The sequence below is a fragment of the Aquarana catesbeiana genome, linkage group LG01 (assembly GCF_042186555.1).
Source record: "Aquarana catesbeiana isolate 2022-GZ linkage group LG01, ASM4218655v1, whole genome shotgun sequence".
Lineage (NCBI taxonomy): Eukaryota > Metazoa > Chordata > Amphibia > Anura > Ranidae > Aquarana > Aquarana catesbeiana.
In genome coordinates this window covers 513,439,465-513,454,616 of record NC_133324.1, presented here as the reverse complement: position 1 = coordinate 513,454,616, position 15,152 = coordinate 513,439,465, and the positions used below count along the sequence as shown (strand labels likewise).

General features: G+C 40.5%; 1 protein-coding gene across 3 annotated transcripts in view; it reads left to right on the top strand.

The window, feature by feature from the left end:
- Positions 1 to 3,561: 3,561 nt before the first annotated feature.
- Positions 3,562 to 15,152, top strand: part of C2CD4C (C2 calcium dependent domain containing 4C) — a 57,492-nt gene continuing 45,901 nt past the window's right edge. The window contains exons 1-2 of one of the 3 annotated variants that reach the window (XM_073594025.1): positions 3,562 to 3,803; positions 4,160 to 4,224. The gene's annotated coding sequence lies outside the window, so the exon portion shown is untranslated. Of the gene's footprint in view, positions 3,804 to 4,159; positions 4,225 to 4,248; positions 4,576 to 15,152 lie in introns of those variants that run through there. The other 2 variants (XM_073594024.1, XM_073594023.1) reach the window with 2 other exon arrangements.

Sequence of the window (15,152 nt, the reverse complement as noted above, 5' to 3'; positions counted from 1 at the left end):
AGACAGTAGTTACTGATGTCCAAGCAACCACAAGCTCTGTGCAGGAAGCCATCACATTCATGACGCCTTCTCAGCCAATGCTGAACAATACATGCCCCACTCTAAACATGGCGTCTCTCGGTACTCACAGAGTTGGTATTAATTTCTGCCAGTTCCTACACTGTGGATTGGCAGTAGTTCTTTAGGAACCTGTCACAGACATAACAACAGATTCTTAAAATGGCGCAAACAATAACTACATAAATCTGTTGGATGAGTCAGAACTCAGAACACAACTGCTTCAAATCATACGGCCAGAATAGTGTTGAAAAGTTTTACTGAATTCCCCTAACAGCATTTATGTGGACTGAGTGGTGTCAGCTCTGCCTAGCTGTCTTTAGCTAAACTATTCAAGCCCTTGCGCTTTTCTTTTTTTCTACAGCGCAAAGGCGAATTGTTCTGTGTTCTAAGACAAGGGTCTCCAAACTTTTCAGTACGAGGGCTGCAGCGTATATTTTACAAATATTTGTGGGATGAAAAAATCCCCAACAGAGCCCCCCTCCTCCCCCCCCCACATCAAGTCCCCTTACATCAGGTTCCCCCATCAGAGTCCCTCCCTTACATCAGGTTCCCCTTCAGAGCCTCCCTTACAACAGGGTCCTCATCAGAGCCCCCCTCCCTTACATCAGGTTCTCTTTCAGAGCCCCCCTTACAACAGGGTCCTCATCAGAGTCCACCCTCACATCGGGTTCCCAAAAAGGGTCAACATCAGAGTCCTCCTTACCTCAGAGTCCCCCTTACATTAAGGTCCCCATCAGAGTTGCTCCTTACATCAGGTTCCCCATCAGAGTCCCCTTTACATCAAGGTCCCCATCAGAGTTCCTTCTTACATCAGGGTCCCTCTTATATCAGAGTCCCTATCAGAGTTCCCCCTTGCATCAGGGACCCCATTAGAGTCCCTTCTTACATCAGGTCCCCATCAGAGTTCCCCCTTAGATCATAAGCAGAGACCATAGACAGTGTCTGCTGACCTTAATCCTCAATCAATGCACATTGAGGATACGCCACTGGCTCTACCAGGGGTCGGATAAAATCTTGTAGCGAACTGGATGTAAGCCGTGGGCCGTAGTTTGCAGCCCCTGGTCTAAGACAACAACTAAAAAAGCTAATAAGGCCTGAAGTAACTCAGAAACTGATCACTGGAAACAGGACAGCTTTGAATTTCTGACACAATCAACAGTTATTTTTTTTGTTTTTTTACTCATTGAACAGATATAATGCAACACATTCAATGGTATATTTAACAAACGAAATGGAGCAAACAAGGGAAGTTAATTTGTTAACCACTTGACGTCTATAGCCGAATGACGGCCACAGTGCGGACCTGAATTTCCGGGAGGCCGTCATATGGCAGCCTCCCCTGTGCACGCTCCCTGAGACTCGGGTGATCACCGATCCGAGTAAGGGGCCAATCCCGGCCCCTTACCATGTGATCAGCTGTCAGCCAATGACAGCTGATCACATGATGTAAACAAAAGCTCGGTAATCAGTTTTTTTTTCTGTCAACGTGAGGAGAAAAAAAAAGCCGATCACCGGCTCATCTGCAAGGGACATCAGTCCCGAAGAGGAAGAGGCAATTATGCCTCATCTGTGCCACCTGCCATTGCCACCTGACAGTGCCCACAGTGCCCACCAGTACCACCTATCAATGCCCATGAGTGCCACCTATCAATGCCCACAAGTGCCACCTATCAATGCCCACTCGTGCCATCTATCAATGCCCACCAGTGGTGCCAATCAGTGCCACCTAGCAGTGCTGCCTATCAGTGTAACTGATCAGTGCCCATTATTGCCAACCATCAGTGCCCATCACTGCCACCCATCAGTGCCCAACACTGCCACCTACCGGTGCCCATCAGTGCCGCCTCATCAGCGTACATCAATGAAGGAAAAAAATTACCTGTTATAAAATTTGTATAACAAAATATATAAAAAAATAAATAAATACATTTTTAATTCGGTCTTTTTACATTTTTTTAACAAAAAATAAAAACTGCAGAGGTGATCAAATACCACCAAAAGAAAGCTCTTTTTGGGTACAGTGTTGTATGACCGTGCAATTGTCATTCAAAGTGCATCAGCGCTGAAAGCTGAAAATTGGTCTTGACAGGAGGGGGGTTTAAGTGCCCAGTAAGCAAGTGGTTAAAGTTTAAATACACTTTAACTGGTTCCCCACCGCCTCACGTAGATTTACTGCAGCACAATGGCACCACTGCGCAAAACCCAAAATGGGTACAGAGTCCCCTTTAAGAGCTGCCAGAGGGCGCACGAGCGCCCGCTGCACGGCGGGGGACGCAATGCGCGTGGCCGGTGGGCGCGATCGCGTGCATGAGAGCCAGCACGGGGATTTGTGTATGTAAACACACAAATCTCTGTTCTGTCAGGGGAGAGGAGACATAGCGTTTGTTCCTACTAAGTAGGAACAATGCTATGTTTTCTCCCCCAGTCAGTCCGTCCAATCCCCATACAGTTAAAAAACATCTAGGGAACACACATTTAACTCAATGATTGCCTGCTAGTGTTAACCCCTTCCCTACCAGTGACATTTACACAGTAATCAGTAGTGTAGTGGGTACCACTCTCGCCTAGCAGTAAAAAAGGGTCACTGGTTCGAATCCCAACCACGACACTACCTGCCTGGAGTCTGCATGTTCTCCCTGTGCCTGTGTGGGTTTCCTCCGGGTACTCCGGTTTCCTCCCACACTCCAAAGACATGCTGGTAGGTTAATTGGCTTCTGTCTAAATTGGTCCTAGTATATGAATGTGAGTTAGGGAGGGACCTTAGATTGTAAGCATGTTGAGGGTAGGGACTGATGTGAATGTACAATGTATATGTAAAGCGCTGCATAAATTGACGGTGCTATAGAAGTACCTGAAATAATAATAATAATCATGACAATCAGTGCATATTTATAGCACTGATCGCTGTATAAAGGTCACTGATCTCAAAAATTTGTCAAAAGTGTCTGATGTGTCTGTTGCAGTACCGCTAAAAATCACAGATCACCCCCATTACTAGTAAAGAAAGAAATAATAAGAAAAATGCCATAAATCTTTCCCATAGTTTGTAGACCTTATAACTTTTGCGCAAACCAATCAATATATGCTTATTGCGATATTTTTTTACAAAAAACATGTAGAAGAATATATATTGGCTTAAACTGATGAAGATATTGTTTTTTTAAAAAAAATTTTTGGGGATATTTATTATAGCAAAAAGTAAAAAATATTTTTTTTTTCAAAATTGTCGCACTTTTTTTGTTATAGCGCAAAAAATAAAAACTGCAGAGGTGATTAAATACCACCAAAAGAAAGCTCTATTTGTGCAACAAAAAAAAAAGACGCAAATTTTGTTTGGGTACCATGACCGCGCAATTGTCAGTTAAAGCGACACAGTGCCGAATTGTAAAAAGTGCTCTGTTCAGGAAGGGGGTAAAATCTCCCGGGGCTGAAGTGGTTAAAGAAAGTGTTACGTGACGTCATCAGCATGTGCCAGGTGGGCACCTAGTCGTCCTGAAAAAGAGTATTTTTACCATTGGGGAAAAAAAAAAGAATCCTTGTAATTTTGAAATTGACCAGTAGATGGCGCGAACCCCATGTAGTTGCTGGCTCCTGGCTTTCTGCACGTGTCAGACTGAATTGCAAAGCTAGGATCCCCCAGGGGAATGAGAAGCAGAAGCATCATGCCCGGGTGTTCAGACGGAGGAGAGAAGCAGAGCTACCAGGAAGGACTGTACTGGGGAAGTGAAAGTTGGCTTCTACAGGTGAGGACATCACGAGGTAGGAGGGGGAAGGGAAGATTTCTGGTGTTGGCTGCCTTCCATATGGCAGGGCAGGTTAACCCATGGGTGAGATGACTACTGCCAAATGTAGAGGCAGGGAGAGGAACCTCTGTAAGCTTCCAGGGCATTAGGATTCAGACCTGTACTTATTGTCTCTATCAGGTCTGTAATTGGACCTTCTAGAGCTCCTGTATTCCATGGTATTTTTAGCAATAGAAGGAGTGCCTTAGTGGCACTAAGTACATTAAATGGTTAGCCTGAGGAACAGATCATTTTAGATGTATACAGAAGATGTATGTATGCGCACATTTGTTAATTATACATGCTTGCGTTGGCAGAAGGACGTTTCGACGAGTCAGAAGGCTCAGGGGACTTGTTGCTTGCTAGGACTGATATGAACTAGGTGAGTGTGTATCTAGTGCCTCCCAGAGTTGGGAGGTGTGTATTAGGAGCAGCACATGTGGTTGGCTGGCCTGTGGATATATATTACAGTACAGTCCTGGCTACTTCATAGGCAGTCGGTGGGAGCCAGCGAAGACCACCTACATCAACCACAGCTGAAGAGGCTTCTAGTTGTCATCTGAACCATAGAAAGGACTCCTGACTATACTCTTAGGACCAATAATAGGCTGCTTCGAATACTAAGGCTATTCTGGGGAGACCACCTCAGTTTTATCCCTGAGAAACCAACAGGACCTTCAGCTCTTCTGATCCTAGTCCGCAACCACCCACCTGTCCAGGCTTGAAGCTACAGGTAGGTAGAGACCCCTCTAATCCCAGTACAAAGGACATCCACTGCACAGAGGAGTTGAGGTGTTGCCTCAAGCCCCTCCTTGTCTTTTTTTGCCCTAATTTTTTGCCCTACATCCATCACAATATTCTAAGGCATTTAGGGAAAAACCCCAAAAGTGCTTAATTTTTGTTACAGTTGATGAATACTCTTAAATTTTCCAGTGCTGAATTGTGTCTTTCAGTGGTGCCTTATTGCTTGAAAATGTTTATAAAGTCACTAGAAATTAGATCAGACATTATTTAGCAATTGGTGTGTGTTTCTGGATTGCAGATGTTAGAGTTAAGATAATCCGTGATATAACCAAGCATTTGCAGCCAGAAAGAGAACAGCAGCAGACTTCTAGTCACCTCCTATAATGCTCATCCATTTGTCTATTGTTAGAGCACACAGTAACTCGTTCTCTTCCTGGAGCGATTGGAGAGGTCAGTAATGCTATTGTGTGCCTTATGTTACAGTATTATTCCCTGGCATTGAAATTGCCTCCTGTATAATCACATCATTGACCCTGTGCTGTAGAAAGCCCGATTCTGCGTTTTCATTGATTAAACTTTTCTCTTGTGCTGTATTGAGCAGAATGGACAAGCCGTCATTAGCCTTTCTCAATTACAGTGTTGCTGTCAGAGGATAGTGAGGTCCATAGACCTGTCAGCGGCAGGAGGGGAGATGGAATGGACAGCTGACAGCAGTGCTGGAGAATAGAGGGATAAAGTCAGCATCGTGTTCTTTTAGTGTTACAAGTGTATTCAATTTATGTTTTCTAAAAAGAACATTTTCTTAGATCCGGTTTCCATAACAGGTTTTTTTATGGGTACATGACATAAGTATAAATAAGAAGCTTTTCACACAATTTATGATCTACTAGGACCTCCTCTGTTCTCCCGGGCTTTGATCAGTAATGCAACAGCTTATATTTTAAATGTTCTGTGCCTTAAGCTGGTCATGGGCATTAAATGGCCATCAGATATATGGATTCTGCTCACAAAAAATATTTCTTTTGGAAAACATGTTTAGATCAACTAGGCATTTCTGTTAGTGTCACTGTGGGTTTAAGGGGTAGATACCTTCCAGTGCCAGCTTATTACAGAGTAAGCAAAAAAAGCAATTGGTTGAAAATACACGACATGACTGTTTCTTACTTGCCCTAAGATTGGTCAGCTGGGGATGTCTGCAATAGTCTAAAGGGTACCCATAAACATAGATATTACTTGATATCTATGTAGCCAAAATCGCCTGGATTGTGCTCTTCTCTTTTCTGTGGACTCTCTTAGCTGTACAGTTTAACCTGCTGGTAAGTAATTTGATGTCGGCAAATCTAGATCTGCAAAGGGATAACTTACTAGTCAGGGACTGATTGGATTTTATAAGATTTGATCTGATGTTAAAGATTTTAGATGGATTGTGTATAATCTTTTTTCTTTCTGTTTAAGTCAATAAGCCCACACTTTCATTCATCTTCAGTGTAATACTAGTATACAGAACAGTTGAATTCGCTTTCTAGATTTGAAGGTTGAAAGCAGAAGATGATAATATACCTATTATATCTGATATATTGGATGATACTGAATCACATACACAGTGTATTAATACTTGGAGGAATAAAATTTATTAAAAACAAGGTGAAATAGCAGATCTGGCAATTGGCTTTAGTGCCAAGTTACAGAAGCAGCATTAGTTATTTTAGTAGAGCATAGCTAGGTCCATACTAGGCAGTTCTTGCTGGACATTGCAACAAAAGCTAAAAGTTAAAAACCTAGAGAAAATGTATTTCCATATAATTGGCATTATACAAATGATATGAAAAACTTCCGCAGTCTTTAGCAAACACAAAGAAATAAATACACACACACACACACACACACTATCTATCTATCTATCTATCTATCTATCTATCTATCTATCTATCTATCTATCTATCTATCTATCTATCTATCTATCTATCTATCTATCTATTCTGTATATATAGTACTAAATTTGAAATTCTGATAAATGTAAATGAAGCTCATTGTGCTACAACCCTAGTGAAGTACAAAGACATTTATTTCTATGACTCAGATAGGATTGTTCCCTTTAATTTGTGTGTGTGTGTAAATATGAGTGTTTAGTTAAAGGAGTATGCAGTCTTTACAGACAGAGCTGTTGTTTGCGTGTATGTTTTGTAAAAATTCTATTTACATTGCAGACAGTTTACAGAATGCTCACACATCACTGTTCACACAGACTTACAGGTAGCTGCAATGCATGGACTTGTAATTTGTAGAAAAAAAACCCATAGTTTTATACAGTGAGCATTTTATAGCTGAGCTAATATGTTGCAAGTAGACCCTTAGAATATGACATGGGTACACATCTAATGAATACATTTGATTCATTGCGCTTACATTGATCCCATTAAAGCTATAAGTAAAAAAAAAAAAATGAAAGGGCAAGGTGGGCACAGGTAGAACTCCATATAAAACGATGAACACTATATGAGTGGAAGGCTTTTCTTAGGCTGATTACATTTACAGAATGGTCAGAAAAAAAACTTGCCCCCATTTGATTTGGTTGCACTGACGTAGCCAATGCCAGGAACCTACTGGCCTAGATCAAATATCTGATCTCTGACCGTCATCATTAGAACTTGACCTGTTGCTATAAAGCAAGGTTTGAATGAGCATGTATATAAAAAATTGAGATATAATCCCCATTCTTTTTTTTGTAATTACCGTTGATTTTCAGTAATTCACAGAGTTCACTTTGCTACATTTGGGTACTGTCTGATTAAATGACGAGGACTTTTGATTTGGTTCTGATTTGGTTCCCAGGATATCACATATTTCTTTTTGACATTCTAAACAGATGACACTAGTTTAATAACATCCTTTCCTGCTACGCATTTTTAACAGCGATATGACGAAAACCCAATATCTGTAGATCTAGATGATTGTCCTTGCATTTAGAACTGGTAAATACATTTTATAAAGCTTTTCAATACTTGGGGATTACTGTAGTTTTCATATAGCATGATACATATTTACAAATGTGTAAGGGTAGTGAGCAGATATACAGCAATCTACTGTAGACATTTTGCATTTTGAGAGGAGATTTTAAAAGCAGAATACTGCAAGCTCTGTACCTTTTTATACAAGTCTATATGCGGAATTTTGCTGACTGTTCGCCAAGACCCTCAGGTCATTACAGAAACCATAGATACGCAAGATTATGGCAACTGTGAAATGAGTTATTCATATATTACAAGATAAGCTCTGCAGCAGCTTAGTAAGCATATTGAACTGATTTTTGGTTAGCTGGCTTGCATGATATTATAGGGAGATGGCAGTCTTCTATGTACTATACCAAAGGGAATAAAATGCATACGATTCACACAAAACAGAGCAATATGCAAAGCAGGGAAGGATGGGTACATCTGCAGATCAAGTAATATGTAGTTGTCGTGTCTTTGTAGGCTCTGTAGGTGGACTTCCTTGTCCATAGGCAGCTGTATTTATAAACCAGGGATTATGTTACCTCCAACAGGGACGTAAGGATGGGACTACATTCATGTATGAAAAAAGCTGTATTCCTTTAGTGGTATACAGGAACTCTTCTGGTAATTTGACAATGGCAGCTCAGCCAGTCAAATAAGGCCAATGATGCTGGTTTCCGTGAGGCCACATATCTTGTTCTGCATAGATTCGTCTTCTAGTATTGTTACCATTATATTTAATTGGTTTTAAGGGTCATAGCGCAGTCTCTGTAACATTCATGGCAACTAAAGGACCATGGATAAAACAAAACCATTATTCACATCTGCCTAGAACAGCAGTTAAAATGGCCATGGCTATGCTATCATCTGCTGGCTTATAATGATTAGCACAGAAATATACGGCTTTGCTTTGTAATATAGCCTTTGATGCTGATGTCTAGTGTCTAACTGCTCGTAAATGTCTGTTCTTTTATAAGATGTATGGAAACATACCAAATTGGAGCTAATCTTTTTTCTGTATTTTTTTAAAGGTACTGTATCCTGTTCAGATTTATAGATTACATAAAATACAGTAGTGTATTTGTGCAGTGCTTACTAGTTGGCCTCATGGCCACATACCTTACATTTTATTTGAATAATTTGGACTTTTCTAATAAGGAGGTAAAGACATGCATTTACATACAGCTAGACAAAGGCCGCATGAGAGGTATTCTTTCCTGCAATCCACTCCCCAGTAATGCTACTTGACTGATACTTGACAGTCTTAGCTGTTCGCTTTTCAAACCAAAATGATGCAGCAGTCATTAGCCCAGTGAGGAATTGCACTGATTTACAGTTAATAAAAGCTTGCACGTTACTTGGACCTTAAGCATAGCAGCCAATCAACCTTTTATTAGTTCTATTACATTGCAGGGGAACTGCAATCAAAACGGTTTCTCTTTTCTCATTTCATTTTGGAATGGGGAAATATTAGATACTCAGTTTAATTTTTATTGTTGTCAGTGTGCTGTCATGCTGGCATCCAGGGAATTGTTGCGAGCTGTACTTCCTATTTTCTGTCTCTGGAGTTCATTTTCTGTATATTCCTTTAGAAAATCCACCAGGGGCCTGTGATAGCAAGTTCAGTAGACAGTAATGTCATGTGGTCACCACAATAGGAATAGGATACATCATACAGCAATAAAAACTTGACAAACGATTTAACTCATCTAACTCTTACTCGTGTATCCACAGCTGTTGAAACAAAGGTTTGGCTTTGATTCTACTTTTAGCTATATAATGTCTTCTGCAATTGAACCACAAATATTTTTCTAAACCACCTGACCCTGAAAACAATACATTTTTTCTTGGCGGTACCATGGAAGACATTATTTACATTAATGATCAGTGTAAATGCCCAGTAACATTGGTAGTCATTTAAAATGACTCCTTTAAATTGGTGTTAGATGCATATGCTTCCATTACACGGTCACTCACTGTAGATGCCTGCTGCACGTTGGCAGTCAGTGTAGATGCCCCTTATGCATATGTAGTTTGTGTAAATGCCTGGTGTAAATTGACAGTTGTAGTGAATGCCCCCTGTACATTGACAGTTAGTGTTAATGTCCCCTGTACACTAGCAGCAACTGCCCATGGGCAGCAACTGCCCATGTACCCACTGTACATGGGCAGTTTGTGTAAAAACCCCTGTGCTCTGGTGTTCAGTGCAAATTCCCCCTCTACACTGGTGATCAGTGCATATTTCCCCCTCCATGCACTGGTGGTCAGTGCAAATGCCTCCTCATGCACTTTTGTTTAGTGCAAATGCCTCCCCCATGCACTGGAGGTCATTGCAAATGCCCCCCCCTCTGTGCACCTATGGCCAGTGGAAATGCCTCCTATACATTGGTGGTTAGTACAAATACTCTTTGTACACTTGTGGTCAGTTGAGAAGAAGGCACCCTCACTTTGGTGGTCAGTGGAGGACAAGGCCCACCTTTACTGATGGTCACTAGAGAACAAGATTCCCTCAATCAGATGGTTAGCATAGACGGTCTCCTTTATTCTGGTTGTCAGCGAATAAGCAGGCCCCCTCATTCTGGTGGTCAGCAGAGAAGGCCACCCTCACACTGGTAGTCAACAGAGGAGACACCTTATCACTAATGATGGGCAGAGAAAAAGACCCCCTACACACTATTTTTCAATGGACCAGGGCACTCTCTACACTAGCGGTCCGTGGAGAAGAAAGGCCTCTTTTCATTGGTGTTTAGCGGAGAAGAAGAGCCCCTTAACATTCGTATTCATTGGGGAATAAGGGTCCCCTTACACTGGAGGTCAGTGGAGAAGAAGGGCTCACTTACACTGAAAGACAGCGGAGAAGAAGGGCCCCTTTACACTGGTGGTCAGCAGAGAAGACCCTCTCACATTTGTTTTAAACGTCAAAGAGCCCCCTTACACTGGAGTTCTTTGGAGAAGAAGTGCCCCTTACATTTGTTGTCAGCAAAGAAGAACCCCTTAACACCGGTGTGTTGTGGAGAAGGGCCCCTTTAAACTGGTAGTCAGTGGAAAGGAAGGGCCTACTTGCACTGGTAGAGAGCAGAGAAGAATGGCCCCTTTACACTGGTGATCAACACAGAAGGACCCCTTTACACTGGTTGCCAGGAGAGAAGACCCCCTTAAACTGGTGGTCAGCAGAAAAAAAGGGCCCCCTTACACTGGTGTTTATCGGGAAAAAAAAATCCACTTACAGTGGTAGTCAGCTGAGAAAAAGGACCTTCTTAAGCCAGCCATACATGTTACAACCTGAATAAACTATTTCATTAGTGTTGCCAAAACTATGTAAGGACTTTTTTTATATCCAATTCCACTGCACTATATAGTTGTTGATAGATCTAAAGAAAATTGAACAGTCAGACTGTCTTGCATGGTCACTGGTGTTTTAGCAGTCACATAGGTGCCTTTTTGGTGAGGCAGGCACCTGAAACTTATTTATGATAGAACCACAGGGAAAATGTGATACTGGTGTCAAGTGTGGCTCTAGTTCTGCTAAGTAATGTCAAGGTAGGAACTTTGCAGGCACAGTTGAGTCAATCATTGTGATCACAAAGTAATTTTAAAGCTCAGATGGAGTACTTTCATACAAGGGGAATGGCGGGGCGGGCAAGGAGAACTATACAGGACTTTACCACCCATCCCCTCGCCACCATAGTAGCTCTGTGGGCTGTTATGGTCGTAGACCCACCCCCCAGTTAGATATTATCTTAGTAAATAATGCTTGTCCATTTAGAAAATTCATAGCTGATTAGGCTTAGAATCATCAAAGGAGAAAAGAAACCTATAGTTCTTCTATTTATTTGCTTGATGGCTTTATTTTAACCATCTCAAGTCCAGACACTTTCACCAACTTCAAGTCCAGACCAATTTTCAGCTTTCAACGCTGTCCTACTTTGAGTGACAATTAGTCATGCAACTCTGTACACATATGAAATATACTGTATAATAATTTATATTACTAATTAATTGGCATTATATAAAAAATATAATATATAAATAAAAAATACAGAAAATTTTGAAAAAAACTAAATTTTTTTGCTTAGTTTTTGTTTCCAAATTTTTCAAATAAATAATCTTTCTTTCTTCATAAATTTAGGCCAAAATGTATTCCGCTACATTTTTGGGTAAAAATAACCCAAAACAGTGTATGTTATTTAGTCTGTGTGAACAAACTTTGGGATATATATTTGAAAATGTATCAATCGAGATTCAAAAATGCCGGACACTAGTATGACATATGGCAGTGATCAGGACGCTGTATGGGGTATGGCAGTGATCAAACGTTGGTATGAGGTATGGCGGTGATCAGGACGCTGGTATGGCAGTGATCAGGACCCTGGTATGGGGTATGGCGGTGATCTGGATGCTGGTATAAGGGTATGGCAGTGATCAGAGTGCTGTGCTGATATGGTGTATGGCGGTGATCAGGGTGCCGATATGTGGTATGGCGGTGATCAGGGTGCTGATATGGGGTATGGCGGTGTTCAGGTTGCTGATATGGGGTATGGCGGTGATCAGGGGGCTGGTATGGCATATGGCGGTGAACTTGGCACTGGTATGGGGTATGGCATTGATCAGAACGTTGGTATGAGGTATGGCGGTGTTATTGTGAGCACTGGGATAGGCCATTTTTTCTTTGCTGGTCATTTTTTCTCTGCTGGCTATGTTTCTAGTTTTTCTTTGTATCTGGCATGTCATTCATTTTGTATTAGGGAACATTCACTTTTTTGAGTAGTGTGTAACCTTTTGAAATGAGGGAGGGGGGGAATGCAGTTTCCTTTTCTTTTCCTCCACTCTTTATGGTTGCTATATGGAATAGAATCTCTTTCTTTTTTTGTGTTTCTGTTTTTTGTTTTTAAACAATTTTCAGAACAGGAGATTTTATTGGTTTGAAGTTGCAACGACTGAGCCTGATTTTAATGAGATGCACTTGTGCTGTCATGTGATTTATGTGTTATAAATGTGCTTGTAGTTTTTGCAACTTCTGTAGTTTTGACAAAGAACTTCTATACTGTGAAACGCGTCAACCTACCTGCATTTCCCCTGACTGTACCCATCCAGTGCTTTTATTATTTATGCTTCAATAAAGACTTTATACTTTACTTTCTGTGTGGGTGTGCTGCCGATCCGAAGATTCTCTGTTCCATGGCTGCATTGTTTATAATGACTACACTGGGGCAGTGATCAGGGACACTGGGGCAGGCTGGCACTGCACTGCAGCATCAGTTCAGTGGTTGCCAATGTGGAATGTGATGTACGGGATAACTGGGACCTATGTGTTACACACTGCTTCTGTGTACATGTCTCATACACCAACATATGACTGTATTCTATCTGATAATGACACAGATTAATGACGTAACTGTAGTACCGCCTGGTTTTAGATGTGTGCAGACTACTGTGCATCTGTAATGATCAGTGATGCTAAGCCCTATAACTTCTATTTAAAGTATACTGTAACTAAAGACAAAATTTTTTCTTCTGTTCTGGCCAGAGTGTAGAGGGGATTAGAACACCTCTCAGTTGTTATTGATGTATGTGCCCCCATTAGTTCCACCCTCTAGATTTGTCCTGTTTACCATTATCGTTGAAAGTGAGTAGATCCTAAATTTTGGGTTGTTCCCAGAAAAGTAATAGAGGGGAAATCTTCCAATGAGGACACTAGTTCTTGTAGCCTGGGGGCCCCCAAGGGTTTCTCTTAATTTGTAGGGTTTTCCTCTCACTTTCTGTTTGGCTATGGGACAGGGAGTGAAGGTAAATCTACCAAATGGAGCACACAAAAAAAACAGCAGGTGTTATAATCTTCCTTTACTCTATCGAGAATGAAAAATAAGTTTTGCCTTTAGTTCTACTTAACCAACCTAACCAATCACGTATATATTTAATTACTATTTCAGGATGTTGATATACCCACACCTAAATATAATTTGCCTAATTAATAATGTCAGCTCTATTCATCCTTGACCATTGTATTCTAAAGAGCCCTCTGAATTTACCAGCTGAGCTGCCGCGAAAAAAATCCAGGATGCAAATCCTAAGTATTATTTAAAGCAAAATTAAACCTAAAAACAAACATTCAATATATTGTAGCATATCAGTCATTAGATGTTTCATTTTTTCAAGCCTTTATATTTTATTTTCATGTGATGATTGATCATTTGACTGATCCGCAGCTGCACAGACCCAGGAAATGTCTCACTGCCTGTGATTAGCGGTGTATAGTGCTGGTTTCCTGGCGGGATCGAGGAGGTGGGTTAGGACTAGGTTCGCAAAGACGCCCAAGCCCATCTCTGCTGACTACCTTTTTGTTGAGTGTTTGAAAGAAGCCCGGGGCTACCCATATTGTACCCCTGGCAGAAAGGAAAATGGACTATCTCGGTATCCAGGAATTAACAACAGTTGTTAAAAAAGAATTAACATTTTATTTAAACAAAATTTATTAAAAGAGAAGGACACATATCCATATATATAAATAAAAACAACAGTTGCAACAATACATATTTTCCTCTAAATGGTCTTTGCTGGTGATGTGGTGTCCTCAGAAGGTGTTGAGGTCACGGGATGTAATTAATCTTGGTGTATGGTCAATCCTCTACATGTTTTGTGATGAAGACCGCTTCTTCATTAGGAGTTAATTACTATCATCTAAGGTAGAGATAACAAGTCATGATAACATGCTTTTATGAAAAATAACACATATATCACATTTCATATAAGCATATTATCCTGACTTGTTATCTCTACCTTAGATGATAGTAATTACCTCCTCCTGAAGAAACCACCAAACAGGATTGACCATACACCAAGATTAATTACATCCCGTGCTCTCAACACCTACTGAGGACACCACATCACCAGAAAAAAACAGGGAGATATGTATTGTTGCAACTACTGTTTTTATTTATATATTATATATATATATATATATATATATATATATATATATATATATATATATATATATATATATATATATATATATATATCTGGATAGATATGTGTACTTCTCTTTTAATCAATTTTGTATAAATAAAATGTTAATTCTTTTTTAACAACTGTTGTTACTTCCTGGGTACCAAGATAGTCCATTCTCCTTTCTGCCAGGGGCACAATAGGGGTAGCCCCGGGCTTCTTTCAAATATTGCTATCATTTAGATGATGGTACCCCCATACATGTAATTACGTAGCTTTGAATATTGTGGAAAAATGGTTATTCTTAGACTTCATAACTTTAGAAAGGATAGTTCTCAAGGTGATGCAGTTCATACATATGCTAGCTACTGGAAAGAAATATATAAATATGTCTAAACTGCAGATAATGTGTTTGCATTATTGGGGAAATCTATAGGCGCGGTACCTGCTGGTGTAAATGCATTTGAGAAACACAGAGGGATACTTTTCCATTGGTCAATAAAATAGCCTTGTGTCATTTTAAGGCCTCATGCACACTGCAGCTCAAAAAAGCTGCTTCTTTGAGTATTTGAGGTTTTTTTTTCTCTGTCTGTTAACTCCCCTCCATGTTACAGTATATGTCCATGCA